Source organism: Pinus tabuliformis, chromosome 9 (assembly GCF_031772625.1).
Source record: "Pinus tabuliformis cultivar Carrire ecotype Pingquan chromosome 9, CPIR1, whole genome shotgun sequence".
In the NCBI taxonomy this organism is placed as follows: domain Eukaryota; kingdom Viridiplantae; phylum Streptophyta; class Pinopsida; order Pinales; family Pinaceae; genus Pinus; species Pinus tabuliformis.
Window position 1 is genome coordinate 1,658,029,485 of NC_142307.1, and position 23,506 is coordinate 1,658,052,990.

Sequence of the window (23,506 nt, forward strand, 5' to 3'; positions counted from 1 at the left end):
AACCAAGGGGTTTTACTAACTCTGCCGCTGACAAAGGTGCACAGGGTGCCGCAACGCATGGATAGCTGCATCGAGTTATGTTAATTATATATATTAATAGGGTATAAAGAGAAGGGGGTATTTTACCAAATACAATTAGTGGACTTTGCATATGTATTGGGGTTTGGTATTTTTCTTATGAATAGGGCTGTCAAACCAAGGGGATTTACTAACTCCACCGCGTAGAAAGCTGCACAGGGTGCCGCAAAGCATGGACAGCCGCATTGAGTTTGGGACCTACGAAAAAATTGAAAACACGAGATCCAGGTGGATTCCACGGAGCCGATCCTGGAAGAACAGTCTTATAGCTGAGCCAGATTCATGCATGGAATTGCTCGAAAACGGGTTTTGTTTATTACAGGTAGGCCAGAGGAGATCTGCGGGACCACAAGAAGAAGAAGAAAGCGTGGAAGCTCGAAGAGGAAACACCCCGCTGGGTCATTAATCCACTAAGTTTTTGTGTCATCCCACGAATTAAAACACCATGAGTTAAATCAATATTAGAAATTGATCGTGATCCTGTCAACGAGCGACTCAACCTGTCAAACTAGATGCCCCAAAACGGAATTATTACAATCCCACGTTTAAAGCGTCGCAAATCCCATGCCTGTTTCGTGGTAATATGTGGCTTTTGGTACTTGACGCGGACGGAGTAGACGAGGCATTTCCTTCCACATCCATTGTCTATCTCTGTATAAATCCCTCCATTTCATTTGTTTACCAAAGTCAGTGCGGCTCTCAGTGTATTTCACGTGCTTGCCAAAATCATGTTGAGTGTGAAGCTAAATTCACGGAGGATTCTAGATCATTCAAGATCTCCATCTGAATCACACATAGGATTCTAGATCCTTCTTCCGCCTCTATAAATTTGTAATTTCTCAAGCCAAGGCCCAAGCTTGTTATGTAATGCAAAGTGATTTCTATTCTACAGTGATTGTTTTTTCTATTCCGTTGTTTCTGACTGAGTAATCTTGTTGTTTCTCCATTTGTCTGTCTATGTGAGTTATTCTATGCTATTGTCGTCTAAGTCCCTGAATATAAATCTGTTGCGTGTTATGTATGCTCTGATCTAACAACTGGTCTTAGAGCTAAGTTCGAATATCCACCGTGCAAGCCGCTTAGTGCCATCACTTTGCTCTGACAACGTTAATTAAAACGTTGGTTGTTACCCCTGGAGGTTTTGAAGGATCTTTCCAGGAAATAGCTGAGGAACGCTGGAACTAAAAGACAGTTGCTGCAAGAAAAGCGAGGTCTTGGACCTATGTTGAAATGTGTTGGTAGAGTTTGAAAAGTGGAGATCCGTGGAGATTGGATTTGAAACATGGTGTTTGTAAGTTTTTTTTTTACATCATGCTTACACATATACGTGAAGTTTTTTCTCAAACCAACATATGTATGTGTGAAATGTGAAAATGTTAAAACATTATATATGTTTTTATATTTATTATGAAACATATATAATTATATGTTGGAATTTTGAAAAATATATTTTTAAAAAGGAGCAGGAATTTTGAAAATGGTATTTTAAAAGGAGGAAGGTCATTATTACAAAATTTTAAAGAGTAATAATTAAAGTTTTATTTTTAAAAGGATTTTTTTTGTGTTTTGGGGCGTGAATTTGATTGAAAATGGAGACAACACTTACAAATATGGAGAAGTTGAGTGGGGCTAATTTGCCCAATGGAAATCACATATGGAGGATATACTGATTTTGAAGGATCAGTATTTGCCAATTGAGGGCACAACAAAGAAACCCTCATCGATGACAAATGAGGAGTGGAATAAGCTAGATAGAAAGGCAATTGCAACAATCTGCCAATATTTAGCAAAGAGTGTTTATTTCAATGTGTCCGGAGAAAAGACGGTTGAAGCCTGAAGGATTATGGAAGAAGCTCCATGATCTATATGAAAAGAACACAGCACAAACAAAGTGTTCTTGATGAAAATGCTTTATAATCTCAAAATGAAGGAGGGTGCTTCAGTTGCTGAGGACTTGAATGCATTTAATATTATTACTAATCAACTTGCCTATGTTAAAATCATTTTAGATGATGAAATTAGAGCTATTTTGCTAATGTGTTCTATGCCAGAGAGCGAGGAAAATTTTTGTAGCTATGAGCACTTCGGCAACTACAGGGACCCTGAATTTTGATGATGTCAGTAGCAGTTTAATGAATGAGGAGCTGCGACACAAGTCAATTGCGAAAAACCAAGGAGGAGAGGCTCTAGCTCTAGCTGATCATGGTAGAAGAATGGATCGGGGCCGACAAGGGCGATCAAGATCGAGAGGCCGATCAAAATCAAGGAGAGGAAGGATCATCTGCTTTCATTGTGGCAAACCTGGGCACATGAAGAATGAATGTCGATTCTGAAAGAAAGGACAAAAGGATCAGAGACCGTCTAGTAAAAATCACAAGTCATCCAGCACAAATGATGGTGAGACTACTGCTGTAGCCACAGATGGTGATGTGTTGTTTACTGTTTCAGTAGAGGATGCATGTGTATATACATCTAGCAGTGGCTTTGATTGGATCCTTGACTCTCGGGCATCTGACCATGTAACCCCATGCAAAGATAGTTTTGTTTCATATAATCTCAATGATTATGGTAGAGTGCATTTGGGGAATAATCATTTTTGCAGTATTGTTGGAGTGGGAGATGTCCAGATCAAGATGAAAGATGGACAAGATATATTTTTGAAACAGGTTAGGCATGTACCAGATATGCGCATCAGTTTAATCTCTATGGGACGATTGGATGATGAAGGCTATATGAGAAGCTTTGGAAAAGGAGGTTGGAAAATTAACAAAGGTGCATTGGTCGTGGCCAAAGGACGCAAGACAGGAACATTATACACATTGAAGACATTGATAGGAAAATTAGATTTGGCTGCTGTCACAAAATAAGGAAATTCAGCAGATCTGTGGCATAAGCATTTGGGTCACATGAGCGAGAAGGGTTTAAAAATCCTTGTTGGTAAAAATTTATTGACAGGTTTGAAATCCTACAATCTTGATCTTTTTGAGCATTGTATATATGGTAGACAAAGAAGGGTTTCATTCCTTAGAGGTGGCCATGACAGAAAGAAAAATGTGTTTGAATTAGTACACCCATATGTGTTTGGGCCTGTTAACATAAAATCATTAGGAGGAGCATCATATTTTGTAAGATTTATAGATGATGCACCCAGGAAAGTTTGGGCATATCTTATGAAAAATAAAAGTGAAGTGTTTGGAATATTTCAAAAATTCCATGTTGTTGTTGAAAGAGAGACTAACAAATTGCTGAAGTGTTTAAGAACAGATAATGGTGGAGAATATTGCTCAAATGCATTTCAGGAATATTGTAACAGGTTTGGCATAAAGCATGAGAAGACTGTGCTTGGTACTCCTCAACAAAATGGTGTCGCAGAAAGGATGAATTGCACCATTATGAAAAAGGTGCGAAGTATGTTTTCCAATTCTGGGTTGGAGAAGAATTTTTGGGCTGAAGCAGTCAGGACCACTTGCTACCTCATAAATAGATCTCCAACTACAGCCTTGGATGGCAGTATCCCTGAAGAAGTCTGGACTGGTAAGAATTTGAATTATTCTCACTTGAAAATCTTTGGATGTGAAGCATTCGTACATATTCCCAAAAAAAATAGAACTAAATTAGATGATAAATCTATGAAATGCATTTTTTTTGGGATATGCGGATGAAGATCTTGGTTATTGTCTATGGGATCCAGTCAAACATAAAATTAATAGAAGCAGGGATTTTATATTTAATGAGTAAGAAATGTTTAGGAGGACTGTAGGTGAGTTGGAGGTCAAGAAGGTTATTGACAGGTTTGAAGAGCAGCAGGAAAACATACCACCAATACAAGAAAATGAACAGCAAATTTAGGAGCATGAAGAACAACAAGTGGAAAATAATGAACAACAAGAAGAAGGAATCTTGCATGAACCTTTACAGTAGATTTAACCTGACAATGCACCACCACAGTTGGTTCGCAAATCTTCTAGGCCTCATAAGCCTTCACAAAGGTATCCTCCTTCAAACTATATTTTGTTGAATGATGAAATTGAACCTAATTGTTTTCAAGAAGCTTGTAAAGTCGAGCACAGTAAAGAATGGAAGAAAGAAATGGAAGAAGAAATGAACTCTTTGAAGGGAAATAAAACTTGGGAGTTGGTAAACCTCCCAAAAGGTAAAAAGGCTCTACAAAACAAATCGGTGTACAGGATTAAGCATGAAGGTGATGAAAAGAAGGAGAGGTATAAAGCAAGACTAGTGGTGAAAGGTTTTGCCCAAAAAGAAGGTATTGACTTCACTGAAATTTTCTCACCTATTGTTAAAATGTCATCCATTAGAGTCATTCTTGGTCTAGTTGATGCTTTAGACCTAGAATGTGAATAGTTAGATGTAAAAACTGCTTTCCTTCATGGTGAATTGGAGGAAGAAATTTATATGGAGCAGCCAGAAGGCTTCATAGAAGAGTCTCTATGGGTTGAAATAGGCACCTCGACAATGGTACAAGAAATTTGATTCATTCATGTTGGAACATGGTTTTCAGAGGTTGGAAGCTGACCATTGTGTCTATATCAAGAGGTATGATAAAGGAAAGTATATCATATTATTGTTATATGCGGATGACATGTTGATTGTTAGGCATGATAAGAATAAGATCAATAGGTTGAAGAAAGATTTGGGTAGCAAATTTCCAATGAAGGATTTGGGACCAACACAACAGATATTGGGCATGCGGATTATGCGTGACAGCAAAAACAAAAGGTTGTGGCTGTCACAGGAAAAATGTATCAAGAAGGTGCTTGAGAGGTTTAATATGAAGGATGCCAAGCCAGTTGGCACACCACTTGCAGGCCACTTCAAGCTGAGTACTAAATTATGTCCTAGTAATGACAAAGAGAAAGAAGAGATGAGTAGAATTCCTTATGCTTCAGTAGTTGGAAGCTTAATGTATACCATGGTATGCACATGACCAGACATTGCATATTCAGTGGGAGTAGTGAGGAGGTTCCTTGCCAATCCAGGAAAACAACATTGGCAAGCAATAAAATGGATTTTAAGGTATCTCAAGGGTACTAGTCATTATGGTTTATGTTTTGGTCATGATGAGATTGTGCTTGAAGGATTTACAAATGCAGATATGGCTTGAGGTATGGATACTAGAAAGTCCACTACAGGTTATTTGTATACATTTGCAGGTGTAGTAGTATCTTGGGTGTCAAGGCTACAAAGAATAGTAGCCCTCTCTACAACAGAAGCAGAATACATAGGTGCAACAAAAGCTTGTAAAGAGATGTTGTGGATGTAGTGATTCCTAGGAGAGATAGGAATAAGGCAGGACAAGTATGTGTTATATTCTGATAATCAGAGTGCCATTCACTTGGAGAAAAACCCAGCGTTTCATTCAAGAACCAAGCACATTGACTTAAGGTACCATTGGATCCGGAATGTGTTGGAGGAGGAACAATTATCCTTGGAAAAGATCCATACAGATAGGAACCCTACTGATATGCTCACTAAGATTCTACCACGAAATAAACATGAGTTATGTAGAGGCATGTTAGGACTCGATGTGACTCGATCACTCTTATTTGGCTTCAAGTGGGAGAATGTTAAGTGTGAAGCCAAATTCACGGAGGATTCTAGATCAGATCTTTCTAGATCTCCAGGATTCTAGATCTTTCTACACCGCCATTAGTTTCTAGAATCACATGCAGGATTCTAGATCCTCCTACATAGTGGTTTCTAGATCATTCCAAATCTCCATCCGAATCACACACAGGATTCTAGATCCTTCTTCTGCCTCTATAAATTTGTAATTTCTCTGGCCAAGGAAAGCAAGCCAAGGCCCAAGCTTGTTATGTAATGCAAAGTGATTTATGTTCTCCAGTGATTGTTTTATCTATTTCGCTATTTCTGACTGAGTAATCTTGTTGTTTCTCCATTTTTCTGTCTCTATGAATTATTCTCTGTTATTGCCATCTAAGTCTCCAAGTATAAATCCGTTGTGTGTTATGTATGCTCTGATCTAACAAATCAGAGTGTCCTATATATATACATCTCTTCGTTCCATAAGGGTTGTTCATTTTGCATTTAGTTAGAAAATGAATTGTTCAATATGTTGCGTCATCATCGTCAAATATCATCATGGCATTCACTACCACTGGATCCACTACCCGCCACGCTCCGGGGCAACATCTAATCTCACAGTTATCCAGAGAACGTTAAACCGCAATTTGGTTTGTTCTAAGAAATTACTATTCCCGAGAACAACCGTTACAGTGGCATAACTTCCCTTAAATATTCAACGCATAAGGAATTGTTGAAAAATTTACGCAAAGAAGCAGAGTAGTGACTTTGGTGAAGCTGATTTCACGCAGTTATAGGGAGACTTAAAAACACAGTGTTTATACACGTAAAAAAAACAGAAAGTAGAACAAAAGAAACAAAGTAAGAAGAGTAAGTTTGGAGCAACACAATAATAACTTAGTTACGACTGAATTCTAAGTAAAAAAAAGGTTTTACAATGATTTACTCTTCATGTGAAATAACAGAGTAAAACACGGGCTCACCAAAGACTCTCGCTCTCTTTGTCTCTTACTTGCAAAATGACTTTTACATACATATTTATCTCAACCTACAATTTCACATTAATACATGACATGACATAACAAATAATTAATACGTTGTTGTTCATGAGTGTGGATACTAATCGCCGAGGTGTTTGTGGAGTGTGGCCAATAGTCGGGGAATGAATGATTTCCCATATATATTTACCAAAATACATTAAATGACTTAAATTCTTTGTCGTGTTGCAGAATGGTTCATGTGCTACTTTTGTTCTCGCTTCAATCCTTCAATCTTCAAAGACAGACGCAAGTTATGGCTATTGTTAAGGTGTTTAATGCGGTGATTAAGATTAATATTTTCAACCATTATAAACTCTGATGAATAGAGGAGGGACATATACTACTACTGATACAACAATGCAACATTCAAATAACTTTAACAGAAGGACACAATGGCATAAAAAAGAATTGTATTTGTAGGTTCAGACATACTGCAACCACATTGATCATCTGTATAGCCATAATGATGACCACTAAATGCATTATAACGGAAACCCCAATGCAAATCCTTCCCTGATAAGGAAGTTACGTGCTTTATTTTAGAAATTATTATTTTCTCCCGAAATATTGTTGCAGCTCTGCTATCAAGAGGTTCCAAAAAAGAAAAATGTACAGGGAATGGGAATATATATAGTTAATTGGCAAAGTTGTCTAATTGACTCTGAGATAATCCGCCAATCTCCTCACTAATCCGGTCATCTCTTCATTTTTAAAATGTTGTATAATTGAGTGTGAGATTGGCTGATCTCTTCTCGAATCTGACTATCTATAAATTGTGAACTCAGTTACTATGGGTTGATTAAGATATGTAACTTTATTCCAATTACAATTGTTTGTGACTAAAATACAAATCTTGTTTGAACAATTTGCATTGTTAGCATAGTAATTTACTTATTAATTATGGGTTTGTTTATTTTGAGATACGGTATAATTTAATTCAAATATAGATTTTTATAATTTTAATTTAATTATCAATAATTATTAAATGAATGATAGATATTTAGTTTTTATGAAATATTTTAAAATATTCTTAGTAATATCTAGAAATTAATAGTTAAAATTTATTTAATTATTCGTTTTTTTATAATTATAATTAAATTGGTTTTTATAATTTAATTTAAATATAGATTTTTATAATTTTTATCTAATTATTCATTTTTTATCATTATAATTAAATTGATTAATTAAAAAATGTCATAGATACAAGTGTCTTTTATATATTATTTTTTACCAATTATATTATAGCTAAACTTATTTAAAATATAACAATTTCCACGATAAAATAATAATAAATCTCTATATTTAAAAATATTGTTACATGTTTTTTTTAAGAATAGTATAAATGCTTAATTTATATATTAGTTTTTTTTATAAACAATAATAAAAATAATTTCAATAAACTTATAATTTAATTAATTATTGTGTTTTTTTTAAATTTTAGCAATGTGATTACACATGATCAATTACATATAAACAAAATATATAATAAAATTATATCAAAAATTACACGATTACCTTGCATAAATTACTATAATATATTATTAGATTTAAAATCTAATTGAAGTTCTCTTTACATCCTGCAATAAGTTATAATCTATAAAACTCTTTAGTGACCGCTACACTACATAGAAAATATGCCACTAATTTCATTGAAGTTGTGGTTTCATACAAAATAGAATATACGAAATTGTTATTACCCGTTCGGGAGAAATTGTTATTTACTAAGTAGTTAAGATTAAAATAAACTATCTAGTTTGCAATGTTTCCCCGATAACCCTATTCAAATGAAAATGAAAATGTAACAAAAAAATTACAATAAAGTGAGGTATCTACCAAATTTTATGAAGTGAGGTATGCAATCATTTTTAAAAGTCAATAACTATGAGCAATATCTTGAATAGTTGAATGAGGACGATGGTCAAAATAGGGTATTCCATGTCTGTGGGACATTAAAATTGCAAATAGGATGGAGGATGCAATGCAAGGATGTATGGAATCACTAATGACGTGGAGGGTGGAGGATGAAGGTGTGACATGGAGGATGAAGGTGTGAGGAGGAAAATGAATATATGAATGAGCATTTGTCATTACTACATCAAGGGTACTTTTAAGACACATTTTTAAGACAGAAGATATTTTTTGTCTTAAAAAGTCACTTTTTTATTTTAATTATTTTACATTAAAATTTAATATCAATTGAATTGTCTTAAATATAAAATTTAAGACAAAATTATTTTAAGACAAAAATTTATATTTAATAAAAAAACAACTTAAGACAAATATATTTTAAGGTGTAAGACAAAAATATTTTAAGACAAAACTTTATATTTAAGACAAAAATAGTCTAAGACAAAAATATTTTAAGACAAAAACGAACAAGAATATTTTAAGACAAAACTTTCTTTTAAGACAAAAACACTTCAAGACAAAATTATTTTAAGACAAAAACCTTTGAGACAAAAATATTTTCAGGCAAATTTATATTTAGGGCAATGGCCACTTAAGATAAAACCCATTTAAGACAATTAACAATTAAGAAAAAACATATCAGTTTAATAAAATATTATCTAATAACTACGAAATTGACTCCCACAGTGCAACCTAAGTCCGCCAGCTTGTAGGCTACAACTGTATTGCACCTATACTAACATTGTTATTTCACAATTTCCATTCACGTTATCTTATATAAATACAACACCTTGTTTGGCTCTTCATTTTGTGGGCGTAGTTGACTGTGAAGAACGCAAAAACTTTATGTGGCAAGATTTCCCACACATTAATTACTCTTTTGTCCCTTCGATCTCTATTGATACGATTAGAGACAACTTGTATGTCATTGCATTCGACACTACTACATGGAGGGGAATTTTAAGACAATTTTTAAGACAAAATAAATCTTTTGTCTTAAAATTTTCAATATGAGGCGCTAGTAAAAAAGGTAAAGGATTAGGGGTTCGTCTTTACACTATTGATGGGTTCTTCGGGAAGTAGAGCGATGGAGGCTGACAAAAACTAATGGGATTTAGGGCGATGGAGGCCGAAAATGGGGGTGTGCATCGTGAGAGGAGCGATGGAGGCACTTTCAATGAACGTGGATAGGTGGTAACATAGTTGGAGTACTTTTCAGGGTCTCCATCGATTGTGTTTTAATATGTCTTTTTTACGATTTTATTTATTTTGAATTCTACTTATATCCATTGGTTGGTTTTATTAGCACATTGTTGTGTTGGGTTGGAAACATGGATTAGATTCACTTGAAGGATTGTTGAAAAATGTAGCAAGAAATTATCAATTTGATTTTACCTTGAGTAAATTGAGAAAATTTGAATTTCCACATCAGTAGACAACTTCGATGCAATTAACTTGTATGACATGGCTTGTGTCACCCATTTTACTCAAAAAATTCAAGTTGGAGGAGTTAGAGTTCAGTTAAGCATGTTTGACTGTTAATTCGTAGCAATCAAAGTCAATTATCTCAAGTTGTTTTTAGTTAAACTAGTTCTAACTATTGGAGGAACTAGTGGAAGGCTAGTTGTGCAGTGGGACTTTAGTCAAATGTAGTGATCATCTAGTTATTTGATCAATCAGCCCAAAATATCTAGTGCATGCAAATAATTTGAGTTCCCCAACTATGGTGGAGATTCTAAGGAAATGTAACATTAGTTGTAGACTAGTCTTGAGCGTACAGATGTTGCATGCAGTCACATGAACAACCTTAAGAATTGCACAATCCATTTTGCAAAAATTCCTAAATAATAAGGGCCTAATTTCTCAAGGAAATTCCCAAGGAAACAGGGGCTCAAGCAGAGGCAAGAACTAATGAAGTTTGTGTTTGAGCCTCTTAGTGAGCAGAGAGATAGCTTATTCACTTACAGGTTGTGCATAATTGAGTAAAGAAATTGTAATACATCTATATTCATCAGATTGATGCAAGAAGTCATTAGAGTTTTTAGCAAATTTCTTTCCCCAGGAAAAATATTGTGTGCATGTGTTTTATTTCTTATTGCATGCCTGAATTTTTTGTTCTAAATTGTGAATTAACTTTCGTAGAGTAGTAGAGTAGGTTTGTGTCTTGTGATTTTGAAAAAACTTCATGAGAAGTTGCAAATCTATACCATAATTTCTACATCGTATCATAGCAGGATTCACATTAGAGCAGGAATTTCAAACTTGTTTCTCAGGAGGTTTGAATTTGCAGTTCAGTGTAGCAAGATCTCTTAAGAGTTGAGAAGATGACCTTCAATGGGATGAGGCTAGAGTGTGCCTTGGAAGGAAACTTTAATTTCATTGAATGGAAGGATCACATGGAGGAGGTATTCGATGACAATGGATTGCTAGAATACATCAAGAGAGATGTTACAAAACCAACAAAAGCTGATGCTGAAAACCTTTCTTAGTGGAGGAAAGATGTAGCCAAGGTGTGGAGAATAATATTGGAGGGAGTACGGGACCACATTTTCAGCAATCTCCATGGGAAAGAAAATCCTTATGCAATGTGGTAGGCACTGAAAAATCTATTCTAGAATAGTAGTGACCACAAAAAGTTGGTGCTCAAGGATAAACTTTGAAATATCAAGATGTAGAAGAATGACTTTATCCTACAATATCTTAGGAGGTTCACAGGAGTTTGTATTACTGTTTTAAAGGATGACATGGTAAGCATAGCCCTTCTTGACCTTCCTAAGAGTTGGCTTAACTATCAAGATTAAGTGAATGGGAGGGAGAAACTACCAAATTGGAAACAATTATGGTACGATTTGGTATAGGAGGAAATAAGGAAGAATACCAGAGATGGGACCTCATCCAAGGGCAAGGATGAATAAAACTTTGCATTGGTTGGAAAGGGAAAGAAGGGAAAAGGGAAGAAATCTCAAACCAAACCAAAATCCAGCCAAGGGGGAAAGAAGAAAGATTTGTCAAAAAATAAATGCTTCCATTGTCATGAATATAAACACTATGCCACGAAGTACCCACAGAAAAAGGCAAGCAAGATGATCTTAGGAGGAGCAGCAGGTGAAGCCTCAGCTTCACACTTTGACCTTGACTTTACCCTTATCACATGCATGTCCAACACAATGATGGGGAGTGTGTGGTACTTAGAATCAGGTGCATTTTTCCACATGAGAGGGTGTAGATATTTTTCAGCGACCTGGAGGAGAAAGATCTCCAGATGCACATCAAGCTAGGGCATGACAGAAGGTACAACACGACCAATATTGGTAGAGTCACCTTTGAGAGGGAGTTAGGCTCCTCTCTCAGGCTCAAGGATGTCATGTTTGTTCTAGGCCTAAAGAAAAATCTCATCTTTGTTGGAGTTTTGGAAGACTGTGGTTATGATGTGATATTCAACAAAGGAAAAGAATTCATGAGACACATAGTCACGGGACAGGTGAAGAAGATTGGGGTTTGTGTGAAGAATCTATATAAGTTAGATGTGGATGATTGTGCTACATTAAGCACTAAGGAAGAGAAAGTGTAGGGCCGCGATGTAGGTGAAATTTAGCACATAAGACTTGGCCATTTGCATCATGGAACCTTGAATATTATACAACAAATAGCCACTAGCCTCCCTAAAGGAGCACTTGAGCAGCAAGATGTATGCAAAGGATGTACCTTAGGGAAGTACATAAAATCCGCATTCCATGATTGGGACAAAAAAGTGCATGCATTCCAAGAAAGGATCCACTTTGATGTATGTGGACCTTTCTCGATAGCCTCCACTACCAGACAAAAATATTTTGTCCTTTTTATTGATGACTTCTCACATAAGTGTTGGATCTCTTCATGTGGAAGAAAGATGAGATGTTCTCCAAGTTTGTAGAATTCAAGGCACTGGTTGAGAAAGAAACCAGCAAGAAGGTGAAGGTTCTTGGGAGAAATAATGGAGGTGAGTATGTGTTGAATGAATTTAAAAATTTATGTGTGAAAGAAGACATTCGATGAGAGTTGACAACACCTCACAACCCACATCAAAATGGGGTGGTTGAGAGAAAAAATCGTAGCATTTTGGGAGCAACGAGGGTGATGTTGCATGACCAAGGCCTACCTCTGCATTTGTGGGTTGAGGCATGCAATACAACATTTTTTTGCAGAACTGAAGTCCTCATCAGATTCTTGGCATGATTACACCAGAGGAGGCTTTCTCGGGAAGAAAGCGAGATGTGTTGCACTTCAAGATTTTTGGAGCCTCTGTTTACTACCATGTCTCCAAAGAATAAAGGAATAAGCTTGAGTCAACCGTAGAATTGGGGGTATTTGTGGGTTACATAGAAAATCCCCACCACTACCATGTGTACCTTCCATAACTCAGAATGATAGTTGCACGAAGGGATGTAAATTTTGATGAGGAGAAAGCTATGTGGTGCTCTCTTGAGAGGGAGCTTTAGATCCCACCAAAAGATGAGCTTTTAGCTCCAAAGGAGGAACCTTAGGAAGTTGTAGAGCAGCCACAAATTGAGGAGCAGAGAGTGGAGACATTCACTCAAGCAAAACCATCTAGAGAAGGCAGAAAAAGAACTAAGGAAGTTGATAGACTTGTGCAGGATGCGAGGGAGAATGTGGGATATCCTTCAAATTTGCATAAGAAAAGTAGGTCACCTGAGAGGTATAATGGCTATGTGGCTCTTATGATTGAGCTTATAGAGATTGAGCCATCATATTTTGAGGAAGAAATAGAGTAACCTATATGGGTTGATGCAATGGTGGAGGAATATGAATCCATTACAAAGAAAAATGTTTGGGAAAAGGTTTGAAGACCAGAATATGAATCAATAGTGGGTTTGAGAGAGACCTTCAAGGTGAAGCAAGAGACAGACGAAAGCATAGAGAAGTATAAGGCCAGATTTATGGCCATGGGGTACTCTCAAGTTGAGGGAATTGACTGTGAGGAGACCTTTTCTCTTGTAGCAAGGTACTCATTCATTAGATCAATTCTTGCTCTGGCTACACAGATGGGGTATAATATCCACCAGATGGGTGTAAAAACAATATTTCTCAATGGGTTTATTAAGGAGGTGGGGTACATAGAGCAACACAAATGTTTTGAGGCATTTGATCAAGAGTTTCATGTGTGTAGAGTCAAGTGGGCATTTTATGATCTCAAACAAGCGCCTCCTGCTTGGTACACCAAGATCGAAAGTTATCTCACCGGTTTTGGCTTCACCATAAGTGAAATAGTCACTCCCTCCTTCATACACCTAGAACTCACTAACAGTCCCTGTCACACACTCTTATTCATTCATTTCCATGCATTTTAAACTAGTACTCCCTTGTGTTTCCGTGGAACTCCCTAACAATCCCTAGCATACGTTGGCACACCCTAGCACCTAACACATCTTGGCATGTTTCCCTAGCCTTTAACATGCCTTAGAACTACCTAGAATATCTTTTCTCTCCCTCCTTAGCACACCTGGGACTCACTGACACTTTTTGTCACAAAATCTTATTCATTCATTTCCATGCATTATGTTGACCTAGTGCTCCCTTGTGTTTCCCTGGCACTTTGTAACACTTCCAAGCATGCGTTGGCACACCTTGGAACCTGGCACATCTTGGCTTCATGTTTCCTTGTCACTCTAGCATGCATTAGCATTGCCTAACATACCATGTCACTCCCTCCTTAACACACCTAGAACTCGCTCACACTCTCTATCACACACTCTTATTCATTCATTCCATGCATTTTGACCTAGTGCTCCTTTGTGTTTCCCTAACACTCACTAACACTCCTTAGCATTCATTGGCACACTCTGGCACTTGGTACATCTTGGCACGATTCCCTAGCACTCTAGCATGCCTTGGCACTGCCTAGCATACACTCTTATTCATTCATCTCCATGAAATTGAAACTAGTGCTCCCTTGTGTTTCCTACCATTCCCTAACACTCCCTATAATGCATTGGCACCACACCCTAGCACTTGACACAACTTGTCATGCCTTAGAACTTGGCATGTCATGTCATGCCTAACATGCCTTGTGTCTATCTATCATGTGTTAACACTTATTGGCATTCCCTAGTTGTTATGCCCTTATAGATAGCCTTACATTTTTTGCGACTTGGTAAACCAACCAGGTCGTTGAAAAAATAATGTGGTGCCTAGCACAAAGTCTCCCTTTATCTAAAACTACTTTGTTCATCCCCTTATCACAATCATAGGCTTCCCTCCTGCAAGTCCTATTCTAAAATTTTCATAACAAACTTCGTCCTTAGGACACTTCGAATTCACTAACACTATCTGACACACACTCTTATTCGTTCATCTCCATGCATTTTGGCATAGCTATCCCTTGTTATGCCCTGACACTCCCCATTAACACTCCTCGGCATGCATTAATAGTGTCTGGCATGTGTTAGCACGTATTTTCATTCCTTAGCATGCCCTGACACTCCTTAGCTATCATGCTCTCACAACTACCCTTACTTTTTTGCAGCATGGGAACTCAATCAAATCCTACCTTTACTACAACAGCTTGACCAAGTTATAGTTACTACAACTAGACTATGCCTCGTTCGCCTAAGAACTTACTATAACTCATCTTGGGATACTCATGTTAAATCTCAACTCATACAACTTAACATGTTATTAAGACAAGGCTCCTATCCAATTGTGATCGTAAAACAACTAAGCAACATATTTTACCTCTTGTTGTGCCATAAAACCCGACACACGTGACAATCCCTTGGCACAATGTGGCACATGTTAGCATCTGTTTCATTCCTTGGCGTGCTTTGGCACTCCTTAGCAAATCCTAGCACTCCCTAACACCTATCAAACCTATTACTCGCCAACACTCTTTGTCACACTGTTATTTATTCATTTCCATGCATTTGAAACTAGTGCTCCCTTATGTTTCCTTAGCACTTGGACCTAACACTCACTAGCATGTGTTGGCGCCACACCTTGGCTCCTGGAATATATTTGCATGCCTTGCCATGCCTAAAATTCCTTGGAACTTTCTAGCATGTGTTATTACTTCTTGCAATTCCTAGAACACCTTGACACTCCCTAGCTGTGATGCCCTCATATATAGCCTTACTTTTTTTACGACTTGGGAACCCAACCAAGTCTGGCTTTGTCCACACCTTATCGTAACTATAGGCTTTCCTCTTGCAACTCCTATTCTTAACTTCTCCTAACACACTTCATCCTTGGGACACCTGGAATTCACTAACGCTCCTTAGCGCACACTCTGATTTGTTCATTTCCATGCATTTTGACCTAGTTATCCCGTGTGATGCCCTGACACTCCCTAACACTCCTCAACATGCATTGACATTTTCTGACATATGTTAGCACACCTTTTCATTCCTTTTCATGCCTTGACACTCCTTAGCTATCATACCCTCACAACTACCCTTACTTTTTTTGAGACTTGGGAACCCAACCAAGTCCTGCATCGACTACAACAACTTGACCAAGTTATAGTTACTACAACTAGACTATGCCTTGTTCACCTAAGAACTGCCTATAACTCATATTAGGCTACTCATGTCCAATCTCAACTCATCCCACTTAACAAGTTACAAAGTCAAGGCTCACGTCCAACTGTGGCCATGAAACAACTAAGCAACATAGTTTACGTCTTGACATGCCATAACACCTGGCACGTCTAACAATCCCTTAGCATTATGTGTCATGTGTTAGCATCCCATGCATTCCTTCACATTCTTTGGAACTCCCTAGCACACCCTAGCACTCCCTGACATGCCTTAGCACTCTAGCATGCCTTGGCACTACTTTGCATATAACCTTGTCACTCCCTCCTTAGCACACTTGGAATTTGCTGACACTCCCTATCACACACTCTTATCTGTTCATTTCCATGAATTTTTAACTAGTTCTCCCTTGTGTTTTTGTGGCACTCCCTAACACTCCCTGACACACATTGACACACTCTCGCACCTGGGACATCTTGGCATGTCACCCTGGCACTCTAGCATTCCTTGGCACTACCTAGCATACCTTGTCACTCCCTCCTTAGCACACCTAGAACTCATTGACACTCCCTGTCACACACTCTTATTCATTCATTTCCATCCATTTTAAACTAGTGCTCCCTTGTGTTTCCTTGATACTCCATAACACTCCCTGGCATGCATTGACACACCCTAGCACCTGGCATATCTTTGCATGTTTCCCCGACCTTTAGCATGCCTTAACACTACCTAACATACCTTGTCACTCCCTCCTTAGCTCACATGTAACATCAAGCTTGACCAAATCCACTACCTTCCATCCCTAGATTGATAAATAAAAATTAGTAGTCAATAGGATTATTATAGATGTCTTTAGAGTATACAATTGCGAGCATCCATATACACGTGTTTAAAACCTCCATATTTTTAACATAAATTCGACATAACTCTTCATATTTCTATTGGCCACAAGCCTTTTGAGATGTTCTTGGGGTCCCAACAATTGGAACAAATTGATGTAGCTATATTCATGGTATAACACATGAAGATACCTCCTATACTTGGAGTGAGATAAGTAAAACAACCAATTTTGAGGAATGTATCCAACAAATTCAATAATGAGTTCATGATATTTTGTAGGAAGTTGGAAACTCCAAGTACAGGTAATACACTATCCATTGGGTTCCAAATAAGTTTTGGGTTGTTGACGAGTTATGGTTGGACTTGCATAAAGGTAAATTGAAAACCTCCCATAAGAAGCACATACCACTTTGACACAAGCCTTAGACATTACCTCTAAAAAGCTATGCATCTTTGCTTCTTTCTATTGTTGCATACCTCTAGGTGGGTTTGCGTACAATTAAAAAATTTACTAGTAAAAAATTTAATTTTTGGGATCTGTGAAAATGTAACCTTTTCTTTGATGTAAAGAATTGATTGAGCATCGGTCTAATAACCCATATGAGGAAGCATGTGAAGCCTTAGTATTGGATCTCATATATCATGCATTGGATGATAATTCCTTGTGCAAGGTAGCAACAACTACATCTTCCTAGGAAGCATGGAAGACCTTAGAAGTAGAATTTGGTATAAAGGAAAGTGACATAAAGCAACAAATTTTGTTACAATTCCCTTAACTAGAATGGGCCTTTTCCATCAGTTGGGTTTTCATATGAACCCATGTGAAGCAAGATGGAATCAAAGTTCATTGAAAAACTAATGTTATGAACATAATTGGGTGTTTTGAACATGAAGAAATATTTGTTTGGTCCTTGTCATCCTTTTAGAGACACCTCTTTTGGAATCTACTCAAATATGCATGAAAAATATGAAAACGAGTGATGTTAAATTTCACTTTCAATAATGGTGATGTCGATAAATGAGTACATTTCTATAATACTAGATGAAGAGGTCCAAGGTTCAATAAGTGATAATACTGGAATCAATATTTTGTAGAGAATACTAGTCAAATATTGTACCACTAAGGTTTGGAACTTCTACAATGCTAATGAGTCCAGCTAGCTTAGGAGAAAGGACTTCTACAAAGTAGAAGGTTGTTCCATTTCCCTGGCCACATTTTGATGAAATTCTCTATACTTATAAGGACGTAAGACATCATATCCTTCCTAAGAGAATGATAAGAAATCTACATTTTATGGCTTTCAAAACATGTTGAAACATTTAATAGGATGCTGCATGCAAATCTATAACATGCAAGACACACATAACTTTCTTCTCTCTCCTAATGTTCTACTCTATATGCATCTTGTATAAAGTGTTGGATAAATGAATGAAATATGAAGTCATTGCAGAGCTTTTGGTGAATGTCTTGTGTTGATATTTTATAGTTGAGGCGTAATTCCAATAATGGTATCAATGTATGTGAAGCTATGTTCCCTTGTTGAGTGTCATAGTTTTTTTGGGCTTGTATATTGAACTCATGTTGAATGGTTACTTTGTTGATTATGCAATGTTTTTACACTTAACCAATGTGCGTTGTAGTTCATTAGGGATATTATAACACGCAATATGAATGTAATTCCTTTTAAATGGTTATATCTACAATGTATGACGAATACCATAGTTTAGGTGTATCGTTTGGAATTGAAGTCATCTCTACATGCCCTTTCCCCTGCAAAACCTTCAAATTTTCTTGCAAACCCATCAACATATCTTGGGTGAGACCTCACCTGTTTGCAAATTTTGAAAAATGCCAATGTCTGAGGGAGTTTTTCTGGCTTAGCTCTGAACCCTAGGTCACCCCTATGTGCCAACAAGTGTTTGCGAGCCTTCAATTAAGACTAAGAAGTCTTTGTTTACTTAGTCCTTTATTCTTAGGTACCTGGCTATTGGTAGCATATTGGTGCACTTTGGCATCCTATAACCCAATGTCCTTTCTATGGTTGCCTTAAATCTTAAGCTTCTATTTTAAATTTATGCATATGTTGAGTCACTTTGGAATTAGGTTACTCAATTTCACAACCAATTTCTTTCTATCTCCATTACTTGGAAAGTTTCCCTTTTAAGCGATACATTTGCACCTTAGCAACTTACTATAATTGAATCATTATTTATTTTATAGAAAAACCACAATGAATGTATATTAACTATGCTCAACTTGATAGGAGCTTTTCATGAATTGATAATTCACTATTTTGCACAAACTTTTACATGTAAATTTTTGGACTAAGTCCAAAAAGTGGGGTTCAATGTGACACATTTTCACTAGAGCATTGGGCATATGCTCCTTACACTATGAGGATGGGGGCTTTAGTTAAATATCCTTGCTCTAGGAAATCTTAATACTACGAACATATATTAAGATGTAAAGTAAAGTGAGTTGTTTGGGAGATGTAAGGACCCATTCCTCTGTCCTCAAACTATGACAAAATTTCTACAATTTCACAACATATAAAAAAAAAGAGTTTATTTAACAAAGAAATATATTTGACACAACATATTAAAATCTTATTAAAAACCTACTTATGAGTAATTTATATAACTTAGCCAAACAACAAGAAAAATACCTAGTTATGGTGCCTCGGTTGCAGTGCTCCTTTAGGGACCACCCGACTGAATATGCCACCCTGCCAACTAGGAAAGTCTATTTGACTTCACAGCTTAGGAAACCTCTGCAAATTCCCTATCCCTCTAAGACCAAGTCAAAACCACAACCATAGTGTGTCTGAGTTTCCCATGTCAACACTCCTCAAGTGTCTAACACCAAAATCTACCATTATTTGTGATAACCCAAAACCTCTCCAACCCACAAAAGAATCCCTTCGACAAAAGAAAACCCTCCTACTTATCTTTGCCCTCATGAATGTTATCAATCCCCTCATTAATGTTACCAACCCTCTCATTCTATTGATGGCCCCTTTCATCCCCCAACCTATTCCTCTATCCATAAATTAATTTGAGGAAGTAAAATTTGTCACGTCATAAATAATGATGAAATAATAAAATAATTTCCATAACAATATTAATAAAATAATAATATTTACTTAAGCGTCAATCAAATCAAATGGTTTTGTGAGAATCCTAAGTAATCTAATGTTAAATTAATCATAATAATTATAAATCATGAATTATTTATTAATAAGGATTAATGTTTAATCATTTACTTAACCACTAATCAAGCTTAACTATCAATCAAGTTTAAGACTAATTCAGGCTTAACTATTAATAGATCTCAAAACCAATCATAGAATACTAATGTGTCATGCAAGGTGTTGTTATGTTGCTAGAATACACATACCTTATATGTATACTACCCATCCCAAATCCATTTTAAATCCAGATCTAGCACGCAACGAGAGAGATTAGGTTCGAAGTTAGTATGGATCTAAGCTAGTACTCTTGCATTCGACAATGTATTTCCTCATGCCTTTAAATATGCTTCATCATAACAAATAGGATGGACCATGCAATACCATGCGTTTGTAAACCAACATGAGCAAACCCATCAAATGACCAACCTAAACATTTACTTTTACTTTTCTTTAATGTAATGTTATGTTGATGAGTCAACATAACATAACATTACATTTTAAAACATAGCTGCCATTTTAAACTATATAATACCTCTTGGCATAATAATACTTATAAAAAATAATCATATGAATCAATCACTTAACAAGTAAATTAATAACCTAACATAGACCGAGAGTGTGGGTCTAGCCACAAACAAACAATCTATGGAAAACTTCCTTAAGCTAGAATCAAATAAGAGCGCCTACCTCTTAGAACGTTATTCCGCTTGGTGATGATCCTGCTTCCTCACTCCAGCTACTTTCTGTTTCCTTCCTTCGAATACCTAAAACAAGCAAACAAACAACAACAACAAATGTGATAGCATACAAATTGCAACTTAGCCTACTTAACAGGTAAAGGAACATTAAGCCATCAAATGTAAGATAACATTTCATTATAGGAAATCAATAAATAGTTGTATTCATATAAATTCCGAAATAGATTACAACCAATTCCTTGACATTTTTGGTCTCCTCTGACATCTCTGCATTCCCACACTTCTGCTAGCATCTCATGGATAGCCCCAACAGTAGATGTTTTAAGGCCTCTTCCCTTTAGTCTCAAACCAAACCGAACCAAACCAAACACACTATTCTCCATCAAACATAAACTAGAGAGCTACAAGCTATAGATGTCTTGCGAGTTATTCAAGCTCCAAAATACCAAAAGTGAAACTAGTCAAGCTTGTAAACGAAGGGGTTTATATAGCTTGGATAGGATTTTTTATAAAATTATATATTAGAGAGCAATGGAACACATAAAATATTGAAGAAATATAAACATAGAAAACACGTAAAACAAGAGAGACACAGATATACGTGGTTCACCCAATTTGGGCTACGTCCACAGAGAAATAGCCAGTCCTTCCTTTTATATTATCAAGCAAACCGAAGAGATACAACCTACAACATATCCCATGTAATTCCCTCTTCTCTCTTGCTCAATCTCCTCTCTCTTCTCGCTTAGTATACAGATCTCCATAGACACAACACAATTCCCTCATATATAGCTAGGGGTTGCCTTCTAGGGCAAAAAACCCTAAATTAAACATAACTTCTATTTTTAGATCTCCTCCTAATGAACGACCCAGATTGACTACAAAATTACAACATTTTATAAGGCAATTTTACATCTATTTTTAGTTTTGGGGGCACTGCCCCGATCCCCGAGGGGGCTCCCAAAGGTCGTAGCCACCCCCCCGACCCCCCTGCAGTGTATATTTTATGGGCGATGTTGGTGCCACATTACAAACTGGGGTCTAATGTGGCGATGCCTATAAATAAAGAAGATAATCAGGCTGCACAACCAACAATCTCCCACTTGAAGACTGATTATAGCAACTCCATCGCGACTTAATTTGATGGACAATGACTCCACTTTGGACCTGGTTGTTTCTCATCTTCTTCGTCATACTTGAAGACCAATTGAAACTGAGCATATTCTCAATTTCTCCCTGGTTACAGCTTTTGTTAACATATCTGCAGGATTCTGGCTAGTGTATATCTTTTCCAGCTTCAACTATCCATATTCCAACATTGACCATATGAAATGGTACCTAAGTTGTATATGTTTACTCTTGGAGTGAAATGCAGAGTTCTTTGCAAGATGTTTGCAACTCTGTTTGTCACTGTATAACTTGCCCAACTCCTGCTTCTTACCCAATCCATCCAGAAACCTTTGTAACCAAATAATTTCTCTACTAGCCTCTGTAGCAACAACATACTTTGCTTCCATTGTTGAGAGTGCAACAACACTTTGCAGTTTTGAGACCCAACTAATAGTTGTTCAACCTACAGTAAACACATACCCTGTTGTGCTCCTCCTATTATCTCTATCGCCCGCCATATCCGCATCAACATATCCCTGTAGAGCAATGTTTGAACCACCAAAGAATAATGCTTGATTTGTGGTACCTCTCAAATACCTAAGAATCCACTTCACTGCCATCCAATATTCTTTTCCTGGATTGTTCATGTACCTGCTTACAACTCCCACTGCATGTGCAATATCAAGCCTTGTGCAAACCATTGCATAAATTAATCTTCCAACTGCTGATGCATATGGATCTTTAGACATATGATCCATTTCTCCCTGAGTCTTGGGACACTCCTCCATACATAATTTGAAATGGGTAGCCAGTAATTGGCTTTGCATTCTGGAGCATCCCCCCCTGGACCCCCCTGCAGTGTATATTTTATAGGTAGCATTGCCGCCATATTACGAACTGGGGTCCAATGTGGTGATACCTCTAAATAGAGAAGATAATCAAGCTCCACACCCAACAATATGGTTCCTCTTATCATGGGATAAGGATTTATCGCTTGGGTTGGTTCCATTCTAATAAGGGAAAGGAGCCCAAACTGACTTCCTCAACTCCATCAAGGCCAACCATCTACCAGACATCCGTTACGAAGCTCCTAGACCTGGAAACTTTGACTCCATATTTAAAAAACTTTCCAAAAGAGGATCGGTGTGACTAAGAAAAGGCTTAGTAGTGTCGTACAACACTAGTCCTAGTTTTAGTCCCTACAAATTGGCGCGAAGAGGAAATGGGTCATTAGTGTCGATCTTATAAACTAGGGTAAAAGGAAGATTCTTGGGTAATTATGCAAAAGGGAATTATTATGCTCACGAAGAGGGACATAATGGGAGTTTCTTCATGACGGGAAAGCATGTAGGGTCCACTGTAGAGGTCCTCCAAGATCATACAATGGGGAGTACAAGGATAGTGAAAAAATGTTATGTAACAGGAGCCATGTGAATTCCACTCTATGTTCTAAGATATGTATTTTTTCTAGAGTCCATGTGCATTTCTGGTGAAAATTTTCCCACGGCCTCGACCAAATTGAGAGGGATTAGAATATTTATGTACTTCAT